The sequence below is a fragment of the Molossus molossus genome, unplaced genomic scaffold (assembly GCF_014108415.1).
Source record: "Molossus molossus isolate mMolMol1 unplaced genomic scaffold, mMolMol1.p scaffold_m16_p_6, whole genome shotgun sequence".
Taxonomy (NCBI): domain Eukaryota; kingdom Metazoa; phylum Chordata; class Mammalia; order Chiroptera; family Molossidae; genus Molossus; species Molossus molossus.
In genome coordinates this window covers 83604373-83620292 of record NW_023425399.1, presented here as the reverse complement: position 1 = coordinate 83620292, position 15920 = coordinate 83604373, and positions in this window count along the sequence as shown.

The following is a 15920-nucleotide window of genomic DNA, read 5'->3' as shown; positions in this document are numbered from 1 at the left end:
ATACCATTCTTGGTCTGATGCAGGCTGGCTTAAGCCACTTGTCCCAGTCAAGGATTGTAGAGCACGATGACAAATCTCATCGTGTGCTCCACAGGCAGACAGGGCTCTCTGCTTTTCTGTGTGCTCTTGACAGTGCTTTAAGCCAACACTTCCTTTTCCTTGGAGAATTGGGGACCTTGGTGAGGTAATAAAGCACCTGGTGCTGAGGCCACATTTACATGGTGATAGGAAGGTAATCTGCCTAGTGCCTCTGGACTAAGCAGTGTTTTCACTTGCTATTTGTTTGTTTGTGAAAAGGAAAGAAGGGAGGATTTTTTAGTAGTTTCTGTTGAGTAGTTATCTTATTATGCGCTGGATAATAGCTTTGGAAACCTAAGCCCAACTTGAAACTGGCTTTTACTCAAGAGGCTAAAATAATAATGAGGATCATAACAATAATGATCATAATCATTAAAAGGGAGCTTCATCGAATGTGTATATTGTACGTTGCCTGATGCACCATATTGAAGGTATAAAAATTGGACAGTAGATACAACATATTGCAGGTTTAAAAAGCCGAAGAAACCATTCTTCAGTTTGCAGGAATTTGTACCATGGCATATGGGGTGAAGCAATAAAAATGAAAATTTATTCAAGCACACAGTGGCTTCAGAGGTTTCCATGATGTTTCTAATGCTCATTATCAACAACAGTTCTATTATTCATCAAGTAGAGAATGTTAGTGAGACTTCGCTTTCACCGGCAAGCCTTCACAGGTCTTCGTTTGTTTTGACTGGAAGCATATATTTAATATGTTTTATATGTCGGACAGTACTACTTTTGGCATTTAATTGTTTTTGAATGTCTACACATTGATGAATCAAAATATTGGTCTCACAAATTATGCATTAACAAAATTGTACACGTATCCTGAAATGGCCTGCAGAGGTGTGATCACCACTTTTTGTTTTTCAGGGTAATGGAAGTCATACATTTCGTGCATTAGGATCATCACCTGAAGACATCTAGAAATGTCAGAGAATATAATTGTGCATCTGAAGAGAATAGTGAGCACTTTAATAATTAGTGAAAATGGAGCTGGTAATCTAGTTTCCCATTGAAATATGGTATGTAAATGATTCATCATGCTTCTGTGATTCCCGAAATTATTTCCTTAAAAAATTTTTGTGTAATTTTAATCATATATTGAATCAAACCCAAACTTCAGAATGGTAAATATGGGTGCATGCACATTTAAAAAAACTTTTACCTATGCCATTGTAAAATATTTTTTTGCTTTGACTTGGTTTGACTAAGCAATTGCTTATTTGTGGGAATAGTTTTGTAAGGTAAAAAACAGTGCAAAGGAAGAATTTTTCAAAGGCATCTCATTCAACAAAGTGTTTCTTAGGAAAAGTTTTTCTTTGGTTCTTTTGGTTTGTTGCAGATAAAATTGACAAGGTGGATTCTACTGGCAAAATGTATTTAGAATCCATCTAGTTCCCTCTTTCTCTAGGCGTTCTCTACACTAGCCGAATTTCTGACATATATTATGTGGCTCAGGCAATGTGTCTATGACTGAGTTTCTGTTTCTTTCTCGCCTCACCCAATCCAACCCCTTACTCAGCAACCTACTCAGTGCTATTTTTAAAGGATATGCCTTCCAATGTACTTGGAACAGAATCAAAACTGCCTGTCATGGCTTACAGGGAGCTAACCCCATCCATTCCTGTGCTCCTCTCCAACCACATCACACAATACTTCCTTTTCACATGCACCTTCTTTTGTTCTTCAAAAACCCTAAGCCCTTTCTCTGCCTCAGTTCTTCACTTAGTTTCTCTCCCTCCCTCCTAACTGGCTTCTCATTCATTAAATTTTTTGAACATCATTTCAATTTACTTTCCTTTTTTGAAACTTCTGAAGATTCCTGTGGGTGCATTAAAACCTAAATGGTTCTCAAAGTACAATCTTTGCCATGTGAATGTATATTCTTTGATCCACTGCTGGCTCAGCTCAAACATATTAGGCTTATTTCTGGAAGGCTACACCTAGAGAGAGATTACAGGTAGAGAAAACTCTTCCTCTGTTCTTCCTTTTTGGCGCAGCATGGTCATGAGTCAGTGTGGGCTTCATTTTCGATGCATTAGACATGAGGACAATTTTATGGATGTGTGCACATGTTGATTGACTTGTGCAACATGGTGACTTACTGTTAATCTTCAGTTCTTCATATGATGTCAGGATTGACAGATTCTCAGAACACCCTCTAATTACTTTAGACTTTGAGGTGATGTAACTTATACTAATTTGGGTTGGTCAGCCTGCACTTATAGGAAGTGCTTATGAAATTTATCTCCAGTTATTCCAAGCTTCACCAAACTGAAGGTTTTCCATTTTGGGGGACTACATTTTGATAATTTATATTTTGAGAGGAAATTCTGTGTCTCTTTCAGTGCTTTCAAATTTATCATCACACATTTGCACATAACATTTTCTAAAAGAAATTTTAAGGTAGATTTTTATAGACTAATTCAGTAGTTTTTCTTTACCCTATTAATAAAAATCCAGAAAGTAAAATGAAAAAAAAAAATTCTTTTCACAGTATTAGTTAAAAACTGTAAAATATTGAGAAGTAACTTCCTCAAGAATGTATAGAATATTAATAAAGGACATAACACAAGATCTAAGAAAATGAAAAGATGTTATTATGTTCCTGGATGAGAAGAATTTCCATTATATTATAATGTCAATTCCTCAAAGGAAAAACATCTTAATGCAGTTCTCAGACTTGACCCATAGTCTGTGTGAGGAATTGAAGTGGAGCAGGATTAAATAAATTTTTTAAAAAATTTTTTAATTAATTTATTTTTGTTATAGATGTTTCTCCTTTTCCCCCCACTGATACCCGCTCCCCTTCCCTCCCCGCCCTGTCTCCAGCTTTTTGTCCATGTCCATTGTTCATGCATACATGCATATAAGTTCTGTGGTTTATCTCTCCTCCCCACCCCCTCTCCTGGGGATTGTCAATCTGTACCCCACTTCCACATCTCTGGGACTACCCCAGTCCTCAGACTGTTATGTTCATTATATTCCACAAATAAGTGAGATCATGTGATACTTGTCTTTCTCTGCTTTCCTTGTTTCGCTTAGCATAATACTTTCCAGATCCCTCCATGTCGTCTCAAAGGATAAGAGCTCTTTCTTTCTTACAGCTGCATAGTACTCCATTGTGTGTATGTACCACCGCTTTGTTATCCATTCGTCTACTGATGGACACTTTGGCTGTTTCCAGATCTTAGCTATTGTAAGTAGTGCTACTATGAACATAGGGGTACATATATTCTTTCTGATTGGTGTTTCAGGCTTCTTAGGGTATATTCCTAGAAGTGGGATCACTGGGTCAAATGGCAGTTCAATTCTTAATTTTTTGAGGTAACACCATATTGTTTTCCATAGTGGCTGTACCAGTCTGCATTCCCACCAGCAGTGTACTAGAGTCCCCTTTTCTCCACACCCTCGCCAACACTTGTTTGATGATTTGTTGATGGCGGCCATTCTGACAGGTGTGAGGTGATACCTCATTGTTGTTTAAATTTGCACCTCTCTGAAGATTAGTGATGTTGAGCATTTCTTCATATGTCTCTTAGCCATTTGTATGTCCTGTTTGGAGAGGTATCTATTTAGTTCTTCTGCCCATTTTTTAAATTGGGTTCTTTGTCTTCCTTCCTTTTGTTGAGTTGTATGAGCACTCTATATATATTGGAAATTAACCCCTTATCTTATGTATTATTGTCCACTGTGCTCTTCCATAGAGTGGGTTGCCTTTTCATTTTGGTGGTTGTTTCTTTTGCTGTGCAGAAGCTTTTGAGTTTGATGTAGTCCCATGTGTTCATTTTCTCCTTTGTTTCTGTTGCCTTAGGTGATGTACCAGTGAAAATTCTGCTGCATATGATGTCTGAAATTTTGTTGCCTACATTTTCTTCTAGGATTTTTATGGATTCATGAGTCACATTTAAGTCTTTTATCCATTTTGAGTTTATTCTTGTGTATAGTGTAAGTTGATGGTCTAGTTTAATTTTTTTTTTTTTTTTTGCACGTAGCTGTCCAATTTTCACAACACCATTTATTAAAGAGGCTGTCTTTACTCCATTGTATGCTCTTACCCCCTTTGTCAAATATTAATTGAGCACATTATCTTGCGTCCATTTCTGGGTTCTTTATTCTGTTCTATTGATCTATCTGCCTATTCTTGTGCCAGTACCAGGATGTTTTGATTACAGTGCCTTTGTAGTATAACCTGAAATCTGGTAATGTGATCCCTCCAACTTTGTTCCTCTTTTTTAAGATTGCTGTGGCTATTTGGGGTCTTTTTTGGTTCCAAGCATTTGTTCTAGTGCTGTGAAGTATATCGTTGGTATTTTGATGGGGATTGCATTGAATCTATAGATTGCTTTGGGTAATATGGACATTTTAATGATGTTAATTCTTTCAATCCATGAACAAAGTATGTGCTTCCACTTTTTTATATCTTCCTCTATTCCTTTTTTTCAATGACCTGTAGTTTTCTGCAAATAGGTCCTTTATTTCTTTGGTTAAGTTTATTCCTAGGTATCTTAATTTTTTTTGCCATGATGGTAAATGGGATTTTTTTTTTAGTTTTTCTTTCTGTGAGTTCATCATTGGTGTATAAGAATGCCGTCAATTTCTTGATGTTAATTTTGTATCCTGCTACATTGCAAATTCCTTTATTAAGTCTAGTAGATTTTTGATGGAGTCTTTAGGGTTTTCTATGTATAATATTATGCCATCTGCAAATAATGACTGTTTCACTTCCTCCTTTCCAATTTGGATCCCTTTTATTTTTTCTTCCTGTCTGCTGTGGCTAAGACTTCCAGTACTATGTTAAATAAGAGTGGTAAAAGTGGGCAGCCTTGTCTTGTTCCAGTTCTTAAGGGAAATGCTTTTAGTTTTTGCCCGTTGAGTATAATATTGGCTGTAGGTTTTTTATGTATGACCTTTATTATGTCAAGATATAATCCCTCTATTCCCACATTGCTGAGCATTTATATCAGAAATGGGTGCTGGATTTTGTAGAATGCTTTTTCAGCATCTATTGATATGATCATATGATTTTTATCTTTCATTTTGTTTGTGTGGTATATCACATTTATTGATTTGCAAATATTATACCAGCCTTGCATCCCTGGGATGAATCCCATTTGGTCATGGTGAATAATTTTCTTGATGTATTGCTGGATTTGATTTGCTAGTATTTTGTTCAGGATTTTGGCATCTATGTTCATCAGGGATATTGGCCTGAAGTTTTCTTTCTTTGTAGTGTCTTTTTCTGGTTTTGGAATTAGGATTATGCTGGCCTCATAAAACAAGTTTGGAAGTCTTCTTTCTTCTTGAATTCTTTGAAATAGTTTGAGGAGAATGGGTATTAGTTCTTTGAATGTTCAGTAAAATTCCCCCATGAAACTGTCCGGGCCTGGGGTTTTGTTTGCTGGGAGAGTCTTGATTACATCTTCAATTTCTTTTGTTGTTATTGGTCTGTTCAAGTTTTCTGTCTCTTCTCAGTTCAGTTTTGGGAGACTATGTGTTTCTAGGAATTTGTCCATTTCTCTTAGATTGTCGAATTTGTTGCCATATAATTGTTCATAATATTTGTTAACAATCCTTTGTAGTTCTGTGGTGTCAGTTATTATTTCTCCTCTTTCATTTCTGATTTTGTATATTTGTGTTCTCTCTCTCTGTTTCTTTGTGAGTCTAGCTAAGGCTCCACCAATCTTATCTTTTCAAAGAACCAGCTCTTTGTTTCATTGACCCTTTGAATTGTTCTTTTGGTTTCCATGTCATTTATTTCTGTTCTGATCTTTACTCTTTCCTTCCTTCTACTTGCTCTGGGGTTTTCAATTTGTTTGCTTTCTAGTTTAAATTGTGAGGTTAGATAGTCTATTAGAAATTTTTCTTGCTTCTTGAGGTAGGACTGTAGTGCTATGAACTTTGCTCTCAGGACTGCTTTTGCTGCATCCCATAGATTTTGTGTTGTTGTGTGTTCATTTTCATTGGTTTCCAGGAAGTTTTTAATTTCTTCCTTGATCTCCATGGTAACTCATTCATTGTTTAAAAACATGCTATTTAGTCTCCATGTTTTCAAATGTCTTTGCACATTCTTGTTGCAATTGTTTCTGTGTGAGGGGGATTTCACTACAGTGGAGCTGATTTCATTCTCCATCCCTCCTGTGCTCCTGTTTATGGACGGAGAACAAATCAGCTGATTGAGCTTTGGAACATGAATTGTACACCCTGCATTTAGCCCACTGCCCTTCCCACTTTTTTGCCATTTCTCACCTGGTCCACTACTTGGCTCTCAATGGCTACTTCTTGAATAAATAAGTGAATGGATGAATCATTGGATGAGGGGGTAGAGATGAAGAGAATTGCTTTGTTGTTCTTAACTGGGCTCCTGATTGAGCAGGAAAGTTAAATAAAAGCTAGGAGTAAGAGGTGTATCACAGGACCTTTTAGAGGAACTGATGACATATAGTGGGGCTCCTTTAAGGCACATAGAGCCTCAAGCTCATTGAATGCCAGTCATACTTTCATTTCAGGAAGGCAAGGGAACTGATTCTTATTGGGTACCCTCTATGTACTTAATTGTGGTGTTAAGCATTTTCTTTACATAATTTATGTAATTATTTAATTTCCTCAACACCTTGCACGAAAGATATTATTAACCCCATTTTTCAGACAAGACAACCAAAACTCAATATTTCTTCCAGTTCACCATATTGGTAAGCTGGGATTTGAACCAGATCTGTCTGCCTTCTAAGTTCATGTTCTTCCCACAATCCTAAAGGCTCTAAAAGGAGGGCCATAACCGCATGAGGGAGCATTTCATAATTTGACAAGGAGTGTGTTTCTAGTCTGCGAGGGTGCTTGTTTATAGTCTTAAAGCAAAGCAACTTCTTTTTTTCCCATTGCTTTGGGATTTAAAAATTGTGATTTTTTTTGGAATTTCAAGTAGCTACAGATTTTTGTATCTATCAAAAAGAGATGTGGTTCACAAAAGTTGAAAAGTGCTGTATATGCTTGTTTCATTTTCATTTTCTTCTTAGTTTTTTTCAAATAAAAATATACAGTGAATGTGCAGTACAGACAGAAAATACAAACAAGCAATAAAGAAAAGAAAGTCACCAAATTCTGACCATTCTGAGATTACTTCTGTTCACCTTTAAAGTAATATATCTTTGCAGGGTGTTTGGGAGAATCAAATAATTCAATAAATGATGTAAAGAAAATACTTAGCATAACATTTGAATACATGAATGGTAAATATCTGTTCCATTTCCTGCTTGAAATTCATTCACTTACTTTCCCATTCACATATATGTGACTTTTTGTTTTAGCCAAAGTGAGAGTCTACTGGACATGCTTTTTTGTCACTTGCTTTAAAAAATTTTTTTTTCTTTTCTTTATTGATTCTAGAGAGAAGAAGGGAGAAGGTGAGAGAGATAGAAACATCAATTAGAGAAAACATCGATTGGCCACCTACTGCATGCCCCTCATTGGGGATTTGGCCCACAACCATGTGCCCTGTCCAGGAATCAAACCGGCGACCTCTTGGTGCATGGGTCGATGCTCAACCACTAAGCCACACTGGCTAGGCGTCACTTGCTTTTTTATGTGAGTGATCACCACCTTTCCATGTCAATTTCCATTTATCTTCTCATATACTCAGTTCATATTCAAATATCCTCAAACAAGAAAAATAAAAAGGCTTTTAGAGCTGATTTGTCCTGTCCAAATTAGCATCTAATTCAGGACCACAATTCCACCTTAAATTAATTTTACTCTAATAGTGTTTTTATTTGTTAAAAAATGACACTAACTTGTTGAAGAGACTGAGCCAGTTGTCTTACAGAACGTCCTGTTGTAGGATCAGTCTTGTGGTTCACCTCTATGCTTGTATTTCCAATCCCTTGTGCTTTCCTTATTACAATTAAAAGTTTTTCTATCTCTTCCCAGTTCAGTTTTGGGAGACTATGTGTTTCTAGGAATTTGGCCATTTCTCTTAGATTGTCAAATTTGTTGCCAAGCATCTTGTTCAGAATGCATCTTATGCATTTCATTTTGCATCTCATCAGAAAACAGAATATCTGGGAAACCTACTTGCCTCTTGTTTGTGTGTTTGAACATGGTAGACTAATATTCAGGTTATGGAGACTTCAACGAAGATTCTAGTGAACTGAAGTAATGGTCTGTTTAGCCTGTGAAATAAGTTCCAAAATATTTAAACTGTCGTAAAAATGCATTCTATATTAACGGGCTCATTGGTAATATCCCTCCATGGCAAAAGACAGAACAGGCTGTGAAACTGCCACAAGTCATGCCCAGCTGGTGACCGGATGTCACAGGAGCACAGAACTGAACGCAGGGTCAGCCCCTTTGCTAGCTCCATCAGCTTTACTATCCATGAATCCACCAGCACAGAAGCACTGAGAAGCCTCATGTGAAATGCAAATCGCATGTGTTTTCCTAGGTTAGATCCCATCAGTGTCTCCTTAACTCCTGTAAGATAAACCCAGATTTTAACATGGACACATGGTTTTCTCTGATTTGGTCCAATGGATGTCTAAGTCTCATGGCCTACCATTCCCTGGCATGTACTGTATGCTCAAGTCACACCAGACTGCAGACTGCTGGGGTTCCTCCACCCCCGCTAACACCCCTGCTTCACCTCTTTGCTAGCTGCTCCCTTAACACTAATCAGGCTGAGGATTCATCTTTTCCAGGTTTTATCTCTGATCTTCCAGACTAGCCTGTGCTGTGCCACCATGCCCATACACAGCACCTGGGTAGTGCTTTTTTAAAGATTAGACTGAAATGTTGGCTTAAGAGTTGATCCGTCTTGCAAGTGTAGCATATCCCCAAGGAGGAAACTTTGTCTTATTCCTTGGTAGCACCAGTGCCTAGCCTGTTCATATCAGATGCTCAATAAATATTTGTTGAAATGAAATAAACTCAGTGGATTGAAAGTCTGAGCAAATTGTAGACTAGGAATCATGCCTGTGGAGCCTAACATTGAAAGAATAGGTTTCGGAGACCAGAAAGAGAATCTAAGATTAGGGTCAGAGGTACCAGGTCAGACTCTAGGAAGTGGGCAAGTACCAGTGTCTGAAAAAGTTCTTTTTATGCTAGCAGTCAGAAATCCAAGTCAGGTTGAAGGGAGAAGCAGTCAGAATAAAAGTTAGGAGTCAGTTTAGAATTAGCATGAGAGAAACAACAAAAATGAGAATGGAGTATGAATTAGGAACAATCCCTGCTCCTTCAGGAGTTCCCCCCTCCCTGCCTGCCTATACATCTTTACTTTCTGTTTTTCTTTCTTCTCTTTCACACTATCTCTGGGCAGAATGTAGACCTAAAGTTTGTATTAATCTCTTAATAGGAAATTTTATGTTTTGTATTTTCACTAGAAAGCATAAATATCACCCCGATACTATTTTTACTCTTTAAAAAAGACCCCAAATTGCTTGATACTCATTTAGATTCAATGAAAACCCACTCTGCTAGAGCTGGAAGAAAAGCAAACTACTGTGTGTGGGTCAGGCTGGGAAGAGGGGATGACCGATTCTGACACCTCCCCCTCTACCTCACCTCACCCCAGCCCACCAGGAAGAGCAGCACAGGGAAAAGAGTGGGGTAACACAAAATCTCAAGGAACTCTGGGAAACTTTTTAGAGCAAGTATCCCTCAGGGGACATTGTTCTCTAAAAGGTTTTATTCCCAACTTTCTCAGTTGACCATAAAACATCCCGGGGATGATATACCTGGAGTTTTATTCAGAAATAGGATGTTCTAAAACTGGCTCTTTTTTGAACAGGAATGCCTCAGATAACTCTCGTTTTATGAAAGATTTAGCATCTTACAGGGATTATTTGGTTAGGTAGGAGCAGGTGAGAGCTGTGCATTTTCATACCCAGAGAACATATATTGTTCCCCAAACTCACATTTTGCAAGTAAGAACCATGAAGCCCACAGAGGTAAGAGACTCACCTACGACTGCGTAGCTCATCAGTGGTGGAGCCTAGGCGAGAATCCCATCCCCAGTGTCCAAGTTAATATGACAAATTGCCACTGAGCAGGAATCATGGACACATGTCTCAATGTCTATAAAGTACAATCTATTTCATACTCTAAAAGTTGAAGATCAAAGCAAAGAGAGTCAAAAGTGGGGCTTGCTAGGTTCAATTGAAATGAACCCACTGTCTTTTCTGTAGAGGAACTGGCTTTCCTTAGGAACGATTCTAATAGGCCTGTGGTAGATGAGGATCACTGAGGACTCATTTTTTACAAACTCTTCTGCAGTACCCAGGGATTTGATAACTTCCTTATTTTCCCAAAGCTTTCCAGGAAGAGGTATTCTGTATAAAAGATCTACCTCATGCTTATCTTCATGTGCCGTGAACACTATTAAGTGCACCGAAATGTCTGTCACCTGCATGGCTGTTGCTCTGCTCCAACATGTTGCCTAGTTTCCCCATTCCTAGCACCAAAACTCTTCCTATTTCCCTTCCAACTTATTCATGAAATTTAAGCATTTGAGGAAACTTAAGATGATCTAGTCTAGTGGTGTTCAAACTTCTTTTAAACATAGTCAAAAATATACTTTGTCACCAACCAATACACACTGACACAGACATACTCTTACTTCATATGATGGACTTTGCTATTTTCTGCCATATTTTATTTAATCCCTTTAGGGATAGGAAAACTTTTTTTCTGCCAAGGGCCATTTGGATATTTATAACATCATTCAAGGGCCATACAAAATTATCAACTTAAAAATTAGCCTGCTCTATTTGGTCAGGCTAATTTGGTGAGCCATGTGGTGTTAGCTGGTATTGATTTTGCAGGCCTTTTATGGCCCACAGGCTGGACATGCCCCACCCCTGATTATGATCCATTATTGAGAGGTGTAGTTCATGAAAAATATTAATTTAATCAAATTATATAATTTTACAAATAGTAAAGGAGGCAGATTTAAGTAGTTTATCCAAGAATTGAACCAAATTTAAATATAATTCTCAGTCTAGTTATGCAGAGTGATGAGCCTTGGTAGGTAGAAGTTGAAGCATCTAATTATTTTTTCCTCTTGATAGATTACTAATATCTCTATGATTTCTCCTTTAAAAAGATAGATTCTCCCATAATCTACAGACAGTAGAGGAGATAATTTTGATAACAATGTTAAGAAGTGATTGAGAAGAATAATTCAGTCAACAAGTATTTATTCCGCAGGCATTTATTAAATGTTTAACATGTTCCAAGCACAGTTTGGGCCTAGAGATACAAAGATGAATGAGATAGTGGTGGCATCTTGGATCAGGGTGTGTCCATAAGCAGGGAAAGAAAGGAACTAATTTAATTTATGTTGTGAAGGATTTTACATGACTAACTGGTCACATGAAATTGACAAATATTTAATCAATGCCTAAAATGGTGACTGTATTTTCTAAAACTCAACTTAGTCTAACAAGATGAGTGTGTAAGGGGTCAATAGGTAGATGACTAGTTAAGACTGAAAGGAATAGGGATAATAATCCATCAATAATTATGAGTCCATTCTAGCAATCCAGGAAGCATGCTTGCTATTACTTATGCACTTAACACTATGAATCATCAATTGCTCCAAATTGCAAAACTCATAAAGCATTTTTTATTTTGGCCAGATTTTCCAGTTGCCAAAGTGATGGATGCTTTCTCTTTTAAGTGTTCACTGCTAATCAGTCTATCATGGAGCTTAGTGGTTTCAACTTCAGCCTTTTTCCTGTTAAGCTACATGCTTTTCTGCCTTTGCTGAGGGTGCTTGACAAGTACTTTGTCAAAACATGCAATGAACTGAACACACCCTGATCTTCAGAGGAAAGACACCCTTTTTGACTCCATGGAAACCATATTCTTAAACCATTGGGATTTGCTGTGGTCTCTTCTCCCCTCCCCTCTATTTTGCTCTGTAGGGGAGGAGACAGTGTCGGGTAGAAATCTGGGAGGAGTCTGCTGCCCTCTTGACCTGCTGGGTTTTTCTTTCTGAGATAGCCTGTGGTGCAGGGCCAAAGGATCTGTTGGCTTGGAGAGAGACTGGGAGAGCAGAGCTGGAGTTAATGGAGGGTAGGTGTCATGTTCCCTCTTCAGCCAGAGCGCTGCTCCCTCTTTCAGATCTTACACTTGCTTCCTCTCAGCAGAAAACAAGGCTCATCTTTGCTCTGCAGCAGAAAGTCTGAAGATTGAGGGAGGAAGGAGGGCAATGACTACTTAGACGAGTTGATTACCAGAATATGATAGAGGACATTTTTCTTTTCATTTCTTTAGATAACCAATTATTTTTCACTGATACATCTTTTGGAATTGGAGTAGGTGAAAAGTGCTAAGGTTCCAGTTAACTTTCTGAAGTGCTTGCTGTGTGATTTGATCCTAAAGTGCTTTAGATTTCAGTGGTCGGTGGGAGCATCTGGCCTCTAACCATGCTGTGAAGATTATGGTGCTGTATGAATAGATAGCACCCATCAGAAATAATTAATGTCTTATTAGCTTGTGATATTTGTTTGGGAATTTTGCGCCCCAACTTGGAGTTATTATGAAAGTGATTACTGTGTAAGCCAAATGCTCCCTCTGGTGTCTAGTTTGCCGTCTTCTCTATTCAAGGGTTAAAACAAAACATTTTATTGTAGTTTTTTTATCTTCATTTGTCATAGTAACTTCTCTCCTGAGGGGGAAAGAGAGAATGTAAATTCCTCTAAGTTAAGGGAGACAGGGTGAGGAGTGGAAACATTGGTTTGAAACAATGGAAATGGAAAATAACAGGGAAGAGGCAGGTACTTGAAATCTACAAATTGTGAAAGATTAATCATAGTTTAATGTATTCTGGACAGTGTGAGAATCTCAATTTTTTTGAAATTAAGAACAAAGATAACTAGTAAGTGCCATCTCAGGATGGGACCTATCATCATCATGTCAGATCATGTCCTCTTTGCTGGGAATATTCCACCCCTTCCTCCCCAACGCCAAAGCACAGATTTAAATCTAAGGATCTTTCTTGGTAGGCAGTTAACCTGCTTCTATCAACCAGCCTACAGTTGGTTTTGGGAAATGCCAGTGTGGCATGGCGGTTTAGATGCGCTCATGCCTTTTGAGGGGAGAATCTTCTTTCAGTATTCAAATTGTTGGATGATAATTTGGTACTTTCTTAGAAAATTATAGCCCATAACTTTGGTTCTAGGATTATACTGCACATTGATCAGGGCTGAACATGTTATAGATAGCAGAACTTATATTGTGTTCAGTCAAATAAATGAATATGTTTTATGGCCATCAAAAAATAACCTGGGACAAATGAAGTCTTTAAAAAAATTGTTGAAAAAATTAAGTCTTGATTGCTGGGAGTATCTATCTAAATATTTCTCTATAATACAGGCATCCTTACAAACAAATAAAAGCCTCATAATTGTATATTAAATCTGTTGGATTCACAGATTCAGTCTCAGAGCTGGAAGGAAAATTGGAACTGTAAAAAAATTTTAAATGTATTATATCTACAAGAATTGAACTTTGGAGTATAAGGTGTTTTCACTTACATTCGGGACTATCATGTTAATAATGTGTTGTAATACACAGATTCTCAATAGATGCATAACCTTTGATTCAGGAATTTCAGTTCCAATGGAAATAATGTAAAGCACATACAAAGCCCCTATTTACAATATAAAAGGAGTGGAAGAAACCTTAGTGTCCATTCATGAAATATCCCATAAAATACTTATACAAAGAATTTTAAATGTAAAAAGTAGGCACAGACTTTTATACATGATAATCTCAACTTCAAAATGATATGCAACAAATAAGGATGCAGAGAAAGGTGCAGTAACAGTCACGAATTTGGGTCTCTTAGGCGTTATGTGTCAGCTGAAGAGTAAGCTGGGACAACGTAAAGTGAGAGGAAAAACTATCATGCTGTTAATGGTCCCTAGTGAGAACCGAACCTGGGACTCTCTGGTCCGCAGGCCGATGCTCCCACCGCTGAGCCGAACCGGCCAGGGCTCTTTTTATATTTTTTACATTTTCTAAATTTTCTACAATAAATACACATTAGTTTTATACTAGGAAATAACTGCACTAGCAACAAAAAATACCTTAAAATCTTAACACTGACTTGTTCGAAATTTCTATTTTTATTCCCTATAAATGTAGAAAGTCTGTTATTCTTGATATGAAAGGCTGGGTTAGTCTGCATATTCTGCTCCTTGAGCAGATCGTCCTCCAGGGAAAATGCTACTGTTTCAAGAGCATTAACTGAGTTTGTTGTTTTTAAGTTTCAGTGACATCTTTGGCCTAACTGGTTGCCGCCTTTTATCATTGGCGTCATTGCTGCCGCCAATTGTGAAATGCACAATTATAATATGACTTTGTGATATGGGCTGTTAATTAGTCAGTTATCCCATGGATTATGACGTGTAGATGAGATTCATATTATTCCCTCACTGCCTTGGTTCATGGAAACAGCGTCCTCTCTGATCTCCTTGTCAGCTGCCTCATGCCCCTCCAACGTGTCCCAGAGCAAACTTCACAAGTGATGTCAAATTCACTGTTCTCCTTTAAGTGTTTCAGTGGTTCTCTTTAACTTTCAGGTTACAACAAAAATTCCTCGGGGGGGGGGGGTCATACATATTTAGGTCTCTGACTTCTTGTCTATACAACCACCTTCTTTTATTCTCCAGCCTTCCAAACTATGATACTTCCAGTTTCTTTCCAACTTTTATTAATTTATTTTTGTTTCAGATGTTTCTCCTTTTCCCCCCTAGACACCCTCCTCCCCATCCCACAGCCCCCACACCCCCAGCATTGTTGTCTATGTCCATTGGTTATGCATACATGCATGTAAGTTCTTTGGTTCATCTCATTCATCCCCTCCCCCTCTACTCTGAGGTTTTTCAGTCTGAACTGTACTCCTTTCTATGTCTCTGGGTCTGTTTTGTTCATTATCCCACCTTGTTCATTATATTCCACAAATAAGTGAGATCATGTGGTATTCGTCTTTCTCTGATTGGCTTATTTCGCTTAGCATAATACTCTCAAGGTCCCTCCATGTTGTCTCAAAGAATAAGAGATCTTTCTTTCTTTTTTCTCTTTTTTATCCTCACCCAAGGACATTTCTCCATTTTTTGTTCAGACTGAGTGGAAGGGAGAGAGAGAGGAAGAGAGAGAGAGAGAGAGAAAGAGAGAGAGAAACATCGACATGAAAGGGATACATTGAGTGGCTGCCACCCACACAACAACCAGGGCTGGGGACAAACTGCAACTAAGGTACGTGCCTTTAGTGGGAACTGAACCCAGATTTCTCTGGACCACAGGCCGACACTCAAACCACTGAGCCAAACCGGCCAGGGCGAGATCTTTCTTTCTTACAGCTGCATAGTATTCCATTGTATATATGTACCACAGCTTTTTTATCTACTCATCTATTGATGGACACTTGGGCTGTTTCTAGATCTTAGCAATTGTAAATAGTGTTGCTATGAACATAAAAGTACATATATTCTTTCTGATTGGTGTTTTAGGCTTCTTAGGATATATTCCTAGAAGTGAGATCAATGGGTCAAATGGCAATTCAATTTTTAATTTTTTGAGGAAACACCATAGTGTTCTCCATAGTGCCTACATCAGTCTGCATTCCCACCAGCAGTGTACTAGAGTCCTCTTTTCTCCACAGTGGTTCTCAACTTTCCTAATGCCACGACCTTTTAATACAGTTCCTTATATTGTGGTGACTCCCAACCATAAAATTATTTTAGTTGCTACTTCATAACTGTATTTTTGCTACTGTTATGTCTTTGCGTGTGTGTGTGTTTAATTTAATTTTATTTATTTAGTTTTTAATTTTT